The following is a 12,264-nucleotide window of genomic DNA, read 5'->3' as shown; positions in this document are numbered from 1 at the left end:
CCAGGCAGCTTGAAACTAACATGAGGCTTGCTTGCTTCAGTGACAGAGGATTCCAACGTTCCCCGCCTGCCGCTGCAGGCCTCTGACCTGCAACTCTAAGCAACTATGTAACAAATATAGAAGCTAAACAAAACCCCAGAAACCTGCTTTAGTCCTGGGCTTCAGCCAGCAGGATCACAGCATTGTAAGCAAAGGCCAGAAACCTACTTTCAGCAGTGGAGGCCTAAGAGCTGGAGCCAAACCTCAGAGCTAAAGCTGGCCCAGAATAGAAAAAAAAAGAAAAAAAGGACTGTTTGGGAGCTTCAGTCACCCCCAGCCTGAAAACAGCCCTCAGCCCCTCACCCAGACTGGCCAGGCACCCCAGTGGGGACCCCCACCCTGATCCAGGACACCCTTCAGGGCAAACCAGCCAGCCCCACCCATGCACCAGGCCTCTATCCTATATAGTAAAAGGGTAATATGCCTCCCAGCACCGGGATCAGCGGAGCCGAGAGGCCTCCCGGCACCGGGATCAGTGTGACGGGGGCAGCACCCAAACCCCCTGATCGCCCTGCGGCTCTGTGTGTGACAGGGGCCGGGGCCACAACCCCCCCAGCCGCCACACGGGCCCTGCTCTGTGTGTGACGGGGTAGAGCCATAACCTCCCCATCGGCCCTGCCCTGAGTGTGAGAGTGGCGGCGCCCCAACACCCTGATCAGCCCTGCTCTGTGGGTGATAGAGGGCAGCACCCCAACCCGCTGATGGGCCCTGCTCTGTGCATGACAGGGGGCAGCGCCCCAACCCCCTGATTGGCCCTGCTCTGTGCGTGACAGGGTACAGAGCCACAAACCCCCTGATAGGCCCTGCTCTGTGCATGACAGTGTACAGAGCCCCAACCCTCATGATTGGGCCTGCTCTGTGTGTGACAGGGGGTGGCGCCGCAACCTCCCCATCCACCCTGCCTTGAGTGTGACAGGGGGCGGTGCCCCAACCCCCCAATCGGCCCTACCCTGAGCGTGACTGAGGGTGGCATCGCAACCTCCCGATAGCCCTGCTCTGTGCATGACAGGGGGCGGCACCCCAAATCCCCAATCAGCCCTGCTCTGAGCCCAACCAGGGGCTGCACCTAGCGATTGGGCCTGCCCTCTGCCACCCGGGAGCAGGCCTAAGCCAGCAGGTCGTTATCTCCCAAGGGGTCCCAGACTGTGAGAGGACACAGGCGGGCTGAGGGACCTCCCCCCCCCCCCAGTGCACAAATTTTTGTGCACCGGGCCTCTAGTATATATATACTAGAGCACCATTGCAGGAAATTTATAAATTTATGTACCGGGAATGGCGGCGGGGGGGCGGGGGCGGGGTGGGAGGGGGATTCCTCATCCTGGCCTGTGCCCTCTGCGCCTCTGACAGTCTGGGAGCCCTGCGATCCATCGCCTTCAGATGGAGGACTGGTTCAGCAGCCCCAGCTGTGCATTGGTGGCCTGGGCCTCCCTCTTTGGGGTGACGGGGAGCCCCCATTGATCACCCAGTGGCTAGTGGCCTGGGCCTTTCTCTGCAGGGCATCATGGGGGATGGTGGGGCCGGACCAATTGCGTTTCACAGGCCTTGGCTGGCCTGACGCCAGTGGGTGTCATAGCCTGGTCATCTGGCCGGTCCTTCAGCTGGTCCTCCCTGGATTTGCATATTATGGTTTTATTATTGTCGATTTGGGGGGTGGGTCTGGGTGAAGGTGAGAAAAGGGGGAGAAATGGGGGAACCTCTGTGATAGTGTCAACACTAAATCTGTATATAATTATTGTTACACATTGAAAGAGGTTCTATGACCCTGGCCAGTGTGGCTAAGTGGTTGAGCCTCGACCTATGAACCGTGAGGTGGGGGGCCGGCAGGAGGCAGCGATGGAGGTTCTCTCTCTCTCTCTCTCTCTCTCTCTCTCTCTCTCTCTCTCTCTCTCTCTCTCTGTAAAATAAATGATTCATAAAAAGGGGTTTATGTGAACAGCCCCTGGTGTGTAACTGCTCTGCCTCTTGCTCCTCCCCGGTAACTCCCGAGAGGCCGCCCGACCGACACCGCGTCGGGGTCAGGCACCTGCGCGCCCTCCGCCCGCACCTCGCGGCCTCGGGGTCCAGTCGTCATCCCAGTCCTCGGAGTTCTCCGCCCCGGGCCTGGCCGTCCTCCCGCGGCGACCCATGAAGGCGGGTCGAGGGGCCCTGAGACCTGGAAGGAGAGAAAGAAAGAGTCTGTCCTGCGGGCGAAGAGCTGAGGGACGAAGAGCAGAGCCAGCGCTGGGCGGGGTGGAGCCCAGGGCCCTGGACGGAGCCCCCCCACCCCCGCGGCCCCGCCACCCCCTCAGGGTCACCGATGCTGAGCAGTGCCTCGTAGTTGTTCTTCACGTTGCGGTGCCGCGCTCGCTCCCAGGCGCCCATCTGCGCCCACTCCTCTCCGGAGAAGTAGACGGACACGACCCTGCAGGTGGCCCTGGGCTGGAGGAGAGACTGTCCGCCCATCCGCCCCTGCCCGAGGGGGGGCGCCCCGCCTCCACCCCGTCCCCACCCTGTCCCCACCTCCACCCCTGTGGACCCCCTCACCTTGGGCCTGTGCCCCGCTCTCCCCGCCTCCTCCTCGGGGCGCTCCTGCGGGTCCCTGTCGGGGTTTATGGTGCCGCCAGCCCAGTCCCAGCCGCAGGCCGCAGTGCCTGTGTGAGGAGGAGGCGCTGAGGAACCCGCTCCCGCAGCAGGACAGACCAGGACCTGGACCAGGTGGCCAGGGCCGCGGCCATTGAGACCCACCAGGGGGCGCCTCCTTCCCGCGGCAGCTGGGGCGGTCTCAGGGGGCGACTGAGGGGCGCGGTCGGGGGACTGGGGGCGCGGTGGGGAGCCTGAGGGGGCGCGGTGGGGTGGTCTGAGGGGCGCGGTCAGGAGTCTGAGGGGCGCGGTCTGGGGGGGACTGAGGGGCGCGGTGGGGGGTGTGAGGGGCGCCGTGTGGGGGTCTGAGGGGCTTGGTCGGGGAGGACTGGGGGCGCGGTGGGGAGTCTGAGGGGCGCGGTGGGGGGTGTGAGGGGCACGGTCAGGAGTCTGAGGGGCGTGGTGGGGGGGACTGAGGGGCGCGGAGGGGGGTGTGAGGGGCGCGGTGTGGGGGTCTGAGGGGCTTGGTCTGGGAGGACTGGGGGCGCGGTGGGGAGTCTGAGGGGCGCGGTGGGGGGTGTGAGGGGCACGGTCAGGAGTCTGAGGGGCGCGGTCCGGGGGGAGGACTAGGGGCGCGGTGGGGGGTGTGAGGGGGCAGTGGGGGGGGGTCTGAGGGGCTTGGTCAGGGATTACTGGGGTCGCGGTGGCGGGTGTGAGGGGCGCGGTGGAGGGTGTGAGGGGCGCGGTGGGGAGTCTGAGGAGCACTTGGGGAGGTTTGAGGGGCGCGGTCAGGAGTCTGTCGGGCGCGGTGGGGGGGACTGAGGGGTGCGGTGGGGGGTGTGAGGGGCGCGGTGGGGGGGTCTGAGGGGTGCGGTCGGGGAGGACCGCGGTGGTGGGTGTGAGGGGCGCGGTGGGGTAGTCAGAGGGGCGCGGTCAGGGGGGTCTGAGGGGCGCGGTCGGGGGCGGGGACTGAGGGGCGGGGTGGGGGGTTTGAGGGGCGAGGTGGGGGGGTTGAGGGCCCTGGGGGTGGAGGTGGAGGCGCCCTGACGTTGGGGGGGCTGTGCCGGGAGGAACCGGGTTCGGGAATGGCACCCGCAATCCCGGAGCAATGCACGCGGGAGGAGGCGCCTCAAGGGGCAGAGACGTCAAGGGCTGAGGAGACCGGCCCGCGGGACAGGATCCGGGTCTTTCTGGCCAGGAAACTTGGGGAGCTCGGGTGAGAGGATTTGGGCTCCTGCACAGAGATTTGGGGTCTCAAGGACAGGCTTCAGGGTTTCGGGTCTCGGAGGTGGGGATTTGGTCTTTCTGGGGTGCCGTGGTTAGGGAGCCCGGGCTCGGGGTGTGCTGGGTCTGAGCTTGGGGGGATTCAGCGTTCCTCTGGGCGCGGAGCCCGGGGGTCCTCCGGGTTAGCGGACTTGGGGTGCCTGGAGGCTGACAGAGTGGGAGCCTCTCGGGAGGACACCCCGGGTCTTCGGCTGGGGGTTGAAGGCCGGCGGCAAAGGGGTTCCCACGCGAGGCACCCGTTTAACTGTGGGTCTCCCTGCGGCGCTGCGCACCTGGCCGAGGTCCCCTCAAACCCACGCGCTCCCCGCAGCGCACTCCCGCCCTCAGGCGGTGTGAGGCGGGGGGAGGGGGAGCTTCCCGGACCCAGAGCGTCAGAGGCAGCCGCCAATCAGTGATGCGGTCACAGGGCCCTGCCTGCCAATGGGCGGTCAGAAACGCGGAAAGGGCGGGGCGCAGGGTGCAGCCTTCCTGCCAGTCAAGGGCAGAATCTTGTGGAAAGAGCCCGCCTTCCGCCCTCAACCCCTGGTGGTGATTGGCTACCCAGGGTCCTGCGAGTGTCCGTCAAGAAGCTTTCAGCTGGGCGCGGCTGGGCGGTGTCCAGGGCTCGGATTCCTGTGGTTTCACGGAGGGACCCCAGGAGCCCGGAGCCCCCCGCCCGGGCAGGTGTTGGGGTGACACATCCTTCCTGCTGCTTGACCCAGTCTGTTCCACCCGACGGTATTTAGGTCCCGGACTGTCTTCCAGGCGCTTGTGTTCACTTCCTTAGCGAGAGGACCAGGCGGTAGGCGGGGAGTTGCCTTCTGGGAAACAGGGATTCCCACTAGACCAGCGGTTCTCAACCTGTGGGTTGCGACCCCTTTGGGGGTCGAACGACCCTTTCACAGGGGTAGCTTAAGACCATCGAAAAAACACATATATAATTACATATTGTTTTTGTGATGAATCACTATGCTTTAATTATGTTCAGTTTGTCACAATGAAAATACATCCTGCATATCACACATTTACATGACGATTCATAACAGTAGCGACATTACAGTGATGAAGTAGCATCGAAAATAATTTTATGGTTGGGGGCCAGCACAACATGAGGAACTGTACTAAAGGGTCGCGGCATTAGGAAAGTTGAGAACCACTGCCTTAAAGGAAGCTGTCAGCCAATTCCTTTGCGAAAACGATCCTCTGGGTCCCTCTTGTGGCCATTCAAAGAATAACACCTTATGCTTCTGTCCGTGGTTCTGAAATGTTAGCTAATGTCCCGTGAATTTGATGGAAAAGTCTACCCCAAAAACCACAAACAAACAAAACCTACAGAAAACCCTACAAAATCATCGAGGCTGTCCAGGGTGCAATTATTCCTTCCCCGGATGGACTGAAGTCACGGGACTGGCTTTTGCACCCCTTCCTGTCCCAGCCCTGCAGAGGGAGGCCTTGGCTGCTGCACTGACATGGGGAAGCTGTGCGTTCAGTAATTCAGTCCGTAACCTAGAGGCTGCCATGATTGGAGCAGTCAGTCCTGGGGCGGCCGCCGTCACCAAGGCAGCCAGTACAGGACAGGTCTCCTTTCCTGAGGCAGCAAGTAACCCGGCGGCCGCTATGATTGCGGCAGCCAGTCCGTACAGCGAGGCGCAAGGGTATCGCAAGAACGTGTTATTACCACTCGACTCAGCGGCCTCTGTAGGGCATTACTGAGGCAGCTAGTACTCTGGAGGCTACAATGATCAATGCAGCCTAGAGGCGGGCATTACTGAGGCAGTCCTTCCCCTGTAGGCTGCCATTATTGATGCAATCAGTACCAGGGAGGCTGTCATTGTTGATGGCACCTCCAGATGCAGGGTATCATGGGAACATGTTAGTAGTGCGAAAAAATTTCAATTTAAACTTTTGTGTTGAAACCCAGTGTGTGTTTTTTAAAATATATTTTTATTGATTTCAGAGATGAAGGGAAAGGGATAGAGATGGAAACATCAATGATGAGAGAGAATCATGGATCAGCTGACTCCTGTATCACCCCCTCCCTACTGGGGATCCAGCCCGCAACCCAGGCATGTGCCCTGACCGGAAATCGAACCAAGGGCCCATTTTCCTGTGAGGGAATCTCAACAACTGAGGCTGAATTTAAACTTCTTGTTCCAGAAGGCCTCTTCTTGTGGGCGAAACAAACTTCCTGTGAGGAAACCTTCTAACAGTGGGCAAATGCACTATCCTGTATGCAGATCTATTATCCTGTGCATAAATCGCTCCTCCATGTGGGGAAACAATACTTCTTCTGGGCGAACAATTTTTCCTCTGGAGGAAATATCCCTTCCTGTGTGGACACTTCATTCTTTGGGTTACAAGCACGTTCCTCTGTGTAGAACTATCTTCCATTGATGGAAAGGCAACTTCCTATGTGGAAACAAAAATTCTGGACGGTGTACCCTCCTTCCTGTGATGGAAATGTCAATTCTGGTGTAGGAAACCATATTCTTTTGGGGGAGTGTCCCTTTTGTTTCAGGAGCCCTTCTTCCTGTAGGGGAAATGCACTTTCCTGTGTGCTGATTTCTTTTCTGTGAGGGTGTCCCACCTATCTGTGTGGGAAATTCATTTTCCTGTTTGTGGACCTATCTTCCTGTGAGGGCATCGCACCTTCCTGTGGGGGAATCATAACTTCCTGTTGGGCAACACCTCTTCCTGTGGGGGAAACAAACTTCCTGTGAGGAAACCTTCTAATTGTGGGGGAAATGCACTATCCTGTATGTGGAACTATTATGCTGTGAACGAATAGTTCCTTCAAGTTGTCAACAACACTTCCTCTGGGGAAAAAATTCTTCCTCTGAAGGAAATGTCCTTCCTTTGTGGACACTTCATTCATTGTTGGACACTCACGTTCCTGTGTGAAGAACGATCTTCCATTGATGGAAATGCAACTTTCTGTGTGGAAATAAAACTTGCCAAGGGTAAACCCTCCTTCCTGTGGGGGAAATGTCCCTTCACGTGTAGGAACCCATTTTATATTGGGGAATGTCACGTTTGTTTTAGGAAGCCCTCTTCCTGTTGGGGATATGCACTTTCCTGTGTGTGGATCTCTTTTCCTGTGAGGGCATCACACCTTCCTGTGGGGGAATCATAACTTTCTGTTGAGCAACGCCTCTTCCTGTGGGGGCAACAAACTTCCTGTGAGGAAACTTTCTAACTGTGGGGGAAATGCACTGTCCTATATGCGGATCTATAATGCTGTGAATGAATCACTCCTTCCTGTGCGGAAACAATACTTCCACTGAGGGATAAATTCTTCCTCTAGAGGAAATGTCACTTCTTATGTAGACACTTCATTCTTTGTGGGACATGCACATTCCTGGATGCAGAACAATCCTCCATTGATGGAAATGCAAGTTCCTTCTTGAAAAAAAACTACAGGACAGTGAACACTCCTACCTGTGGGGAAAATGTTCCTTCCGGTTTCGGAACCTATTTTCCTATATGGAAGTGTCCCTTTTGTTTAAGAAACCCTTCTCCCTGTGGGGGAAATGCACTTACCTGTGTGCGGATATCTCTTCCAGTGAGGGTGTTGCACCAACATGTGTGGGGAATGCACTTTCCTGTTTGTGCACCCATCTTCCTGTGAGGGAATCTCAACAACTGAGGCTGAATTTAAACTTCCTGTTCCAGAAGGCCTCTTCTTGTGGGCGAAACAAACTTCCTGTGAGGAAACCTTCTAACAGTGGGCAAATGCACTATCCTGCATGCAGATCTATTATCCTGTGAATAAATTGCTCCTCCATGTGGGGAAACAATACTTCTTCTGGGCGAACAATTTTTCCTCTGGAGGAAATATCCCTTCCTGTGTGGACACTTCATTCTTTGGGTTACAGGCACGTTCCTCTGTGCAGAACTATCTTCCATTGATGGAAAGGCAACTTCCTATGTGGAAACAAAAATTCTGGACGGTGTACCCTCCTTCCTGTAATGGAAATGTCAATTCTGGTGTAGGAAACCATATTCTTTTGGGGGAGTGTCCCTTTTGTTTCAGGAGCCCTTCTTCCTGTAGGGGAAATGCACTTTCCTGTGTGCTGATTTCTTTTCTGTGAGGGTGTCCCACCTATCTGTGTGGGAAATTCATTTTCCTGTTTGTGGACCCATCATCCTATGAGGGCATCGCACCTTCCTGTGGGGGAATCATAACTTCCTGTTGGGCAACGCCTCTTCCTGTGGGGGAAACAAACTTCCTGTGAGGAAACCTTCTAAATGTGGGCAAAGGCACTATCCTGTATGCGGATCTATTATGCTATGAATGAATCGCTCCTCCATGTGGGGAAACAATACTTCTTCTGGGGGAACAATTCTTCCTTTGGTGGAAATGTCCCTTCCTGTTTTGACACTTCATTCTTTGGGTGACATGCACGTTCCTCTGTGCAGAACTATCTATAAATTGATGGAACGGCAACTTCCTGTGTGGAAACCAAACTTCTGGACGGTGGACCCTCCTTCCTGTGACTGAAATGTCAATTCTGGTGTAGGAACCCATAATCTTTTAGGGGAGTGTCCCTTTGTTTTAGGAACTCTTCTTCCTGTGGGGGAAATGCACTTTCCTGTGTGAGGATCTCTCTTCCTGTGAGGGTGTAGCACCTACCTGTGTCAGAAATGTACTTTCCTGTATGTGGACCAATCTTCCTATGAGGGCATCGCACCTTCCTGTGGGGGAATCATAACTTCCTGTTGGGCAACACCTCTTCCTGTGGGGGAAACAAACTTCCTGTGAGGAAACCTTCTAACTGTTGGGGAAATGCACTATCCTGTATGCAGAACTATTATGCTGTGAACGAATAGTTCCTTCAAGTTGTCAACAACACTTCCTCTGGGGAAAAAATTCTTCCTCTGAAGGAAATGTCCTTCCTTTGTGGACACTTCATTCATTGTCGGACACTCACGTTCCTGTGTGAAGAACGATCTTCCATTGATGGAAACGCAACTTTCTGTGTGGTAATAAAACTTGCCAAGGGTAAACCCTCCTTCCTGTGGGGGAAATGTCCCTTCACGTGTAGGATCCCATTTTATATTGGGGAATGTCAGGTTTGTTTTAGGAAGCCCTCTTCCTGTTGTGGATATGCACTTTCCTCTGTGTGGATCTCTTTTCCTGTGAGGGCATCACACCTTCCTGTGGGGGAATCGTAACTTTCTGTTGAGCAATGCCTCTTCCTGTGGGGGCAACAAACTTCCTGTGAGGAAACTTTCTAACTGTAGGGAAAATGCACTGTCCTATATGCGGATCTATAATGCTGTGAATGAATCACTCCTTCGTGTGCGGAAACAATACTTCCACTGAGGGATAAATTCTTCCTCTAGAGGAAATGTCACTTCTTATGTAGACACTTCATTCTTTGTGGGACATGCACGTTCCTGGGTGCAGAACAATCCTCCATTGATGGAAATGCAAGTTCCTTCTTGAAAAAAAACTACAGGACAGTGAACACTCCTACCTGTGGGGAAAATGTCCCTTCCAGTTTAGGAATCTATTTTCCTATATGGAAGTGTCCCTTTTGTTTAAGGAACCCTTCTTCCTGTGGGGGAAATACACTTACCTGTGTGCAGATATCTCTTCCAGTGAGGGTGTCGCACCAACATGTGTGGGGAATGCACTTTCCTGTTTGTGCACCCATCTTCCTGTGAGGGAATCTCTACAACTGAGGCTGAATTTAAACTTCCTGTTCCAGAAGGCCTCTTCTTGTGGGCGAAACAAACTTCCTGTGAGGAAACCTTCTAACAGTGGGCAAATGCACTATCCTGCATGCAGATCTATTATCCTGTGAATAAATCGCTCCTCCATGTGGGGAAACAATACTTCTTCTGGGCGAACAATTTTTCCTCTGGAGGAAATATCCCTTCCTGTATGGACACTTCATTCTTTGGTTTACAGGCACGTTCCTCTGTGCAGAACTATCTTCCATTGATGGAAAGGCAACTTCCTATGTGGAAAGAAAAATTCTGGACGGTGTACCCTCCTTCCTGTGATGGAAATGCCAATTCTGGTGTAGGAAACCATATTCTTTTGGGGGAGTGTCCCTTTTGTTTCAGGAGCCCTTCTTCCTGTAGGGGAAATGCACTTTCCTGTGTGCTGATTTCTTTTCTGTGAGGGTGTCCCACCTATCTGTGTGGGAAATGCATTTTCCTGTTTGTAGACCTGTAGAGGGCTGCCTGGGAGGCACCTAGGCATTTTCTTATAATTATTGTTAATTGAACTCAGAGCACAGGCAGAGCCATGCCCTGGGAACATGCTTCCCCAATAAGGGTGGACATGTTAATCAGGCAGGGGCGGAACTAGATATGTAAATCTAGGCCTTTAAAATAAACCTGCTGTGTGGCTCAGCCCATTTTTTGCCGCCTCTCCATCAGAGAGGATGGCGCCCACCTGGCCCCAGCTTAAAATCTATTTCTGCTTCTTGGTCTTTCTTTAATTCCTTAATCCCCAGCTCCTCCACTCAGCAAATGGACTGTTTCCTTTTCCATGCGGGACATGGAGAAGAGAGAAACAGCCCCCCCCACATTTGGCGCCCCCGAACAGGGACTGAGTACGGAGGCAAGAGAAGAAAGCGAGGGGGTCACTCCCAGAAGCGTGTGCACACTGATTCAAAGGAATAAGGTAAGGGGAGTGTATTGTTGTGAATTGATATGAAATAGCTAGGTGTAAAACGTGGGTAATCCAAAAAATGCTTTAAACTATGCTCTGTTCATTGTAGTCAAATTCTCGATTTCTTTCTTAAGCTTTGTTGATGAAACCTGGGAAAAGTTTAGAAAGCAGTTGTGTGACCAATACTCAGCAAAAAGTCCAGAGAAAATTCCTATTTTAATCGGTGATGGCCTTGGTTCAGCACAGGAGAGTTTAAGAATGTCTAAGTGGGGTGCAGCCATGGCCTTACAGTCTGGAGTGGAATGGCGCGAGTCTCTAAGAATACCATCTGCACCTCCTCTGCCTCCACGTGTAAACTACTTGTAACCAAGTAGAAAAGGATTAAAGGAATTTCTCAGCAACTGCCAATGATTCTTTATCTTAAAAAATCTTTTCTTTCCTTGAAAAATAAAAATAAATAAAAATTGAAAAATAAATAAAATAGAAAGAGTAAATGCCAGACCATTTCTGAATCTTCCCCTAAGAAACAAGGAGGTGGGGGAAGCTCACGTGGCCATCCAATATGGACGTCACTCCCCAAGAAAGCCACTTCTTCGCCTCATCTTCGCCATCTTTATCCTTTTTTTCCAGCTAATGACTTAAAGCTTTTACAAATTCATAAATGCATCTGGGATTTCTGTGCACATGTAAAGGGAAAAGGCCAGTTTAAAAACGAGTGCGCATAGTTTTGAGCTGATCTTGACCTTTTGCTGTGTACAGAATAAAAACCTGAGACTGTTTTGGCATTAAAAATGGCGGAGATGAAACTAAGAAAGAAATACAGGCTGGTTTCTCAAGGCAATTTAAAGTAGCTCTTTTGAAATTTCTTGACTTCCCCAGCAGGAAAATTGTGACCATTTTGAAATTTAGCAGTTATGCCAGGCTTATTGGCTGGAAACTTAAAACTTTTAAGTTCAAATCATATAAAAGTATTGAGATTTATAATGCTGAAATGTTGATCTGAGTATGCCTAGTATGAAGTCTAGATGATAGAAGTTAATCTATTAATTGAAAATGCCTTATATTTTATTTGAAATGTATCCTTAAATGTAAAAGTCTCTTTTCTTGCCATTGAAAAAGTTTAAAGCCACACCCTTTTTTGGTGGAGGGAGAGGTAGACATGCCCTTCCCCTACTAGCATTCAGGTAATCCAATTCCCGCCAGCAGCCATCTTTAGGAATGTTAATTTGCATTTCAATGGCTACACCTTTTGCTAGAGACCTTCCAAGAAAAGGTCAAGCAGCCAAAAGGTGGCTCCTTTGAAATCAGCTTTCCGCCAGTAGTCATTTTGTTAATACCTACAAGTTCGCTTCTCAGTTTCCCTGTGCAGAAAAAACATGGTTTAAAGTTAATTATTAGATTTTAAAATTTATTCTTAAAAATATAAAAGTGTAGTTAATCAAAGAACTGCTAATATTTGACTTGTAAGCTCTGAAAGTTTAAAGTGCAAATTGAATTGGGAGAAATTAATTAAATATCTAATGTATAACTTGTTTTTGAAAAAATAAAATGCGTTTTCTCTTAAATGATTAGGAATTCAAAATATGTTACTCATTGGTCTGATTTTAAAAAAGGATTAATTTTATGATCTCAACTGAAAATTTTTTAATACAAAAACCAGTTTAAATTTGATTGATATTCTTTAAGATAATTATAAAGGGTATAAACAGCTAATGAGATTTCTGTTTGTCTACAATATAATGTTGGTCATCTATCTTTTAGGGGTTTTGGTTTGC

General features: G+C 52.1%; 1 pseudogene; it reads right to left on the bottom strand.

Annotated features, from left to right (window-relative positions):
* Positions 1 to 2,481, bottom strand: part of LOC132225593 (histone-lysine N-methyltransferase PRDM7-like) — a 42,519-nt pseudogene extending 40,038 nt beyond the window's left edge.
* Between the last annotated feature and the right edge of the window lie 9,783 nt (positions 2,482 to 12,264).

The sequence above is a fragment of the Myotis daubentonii genome, chromosome Y (assembly GCF_963259705.1).
Source record: "Myotis daubentonii chromosome Y, mMyoDau2.1, whole genome shotgun sequence".
Classification (NCBI taxonomy): Eukaryota; Metazoa; Chordata; class Mammalia; order Chiroptera; family Vespertilionidae; genus Myotis; species Myotis daubentonii.
Note: the sequence above shows the minus strand (reverse complement) of the source record. Positions and strands in the feature narration are given on the sequence as shown.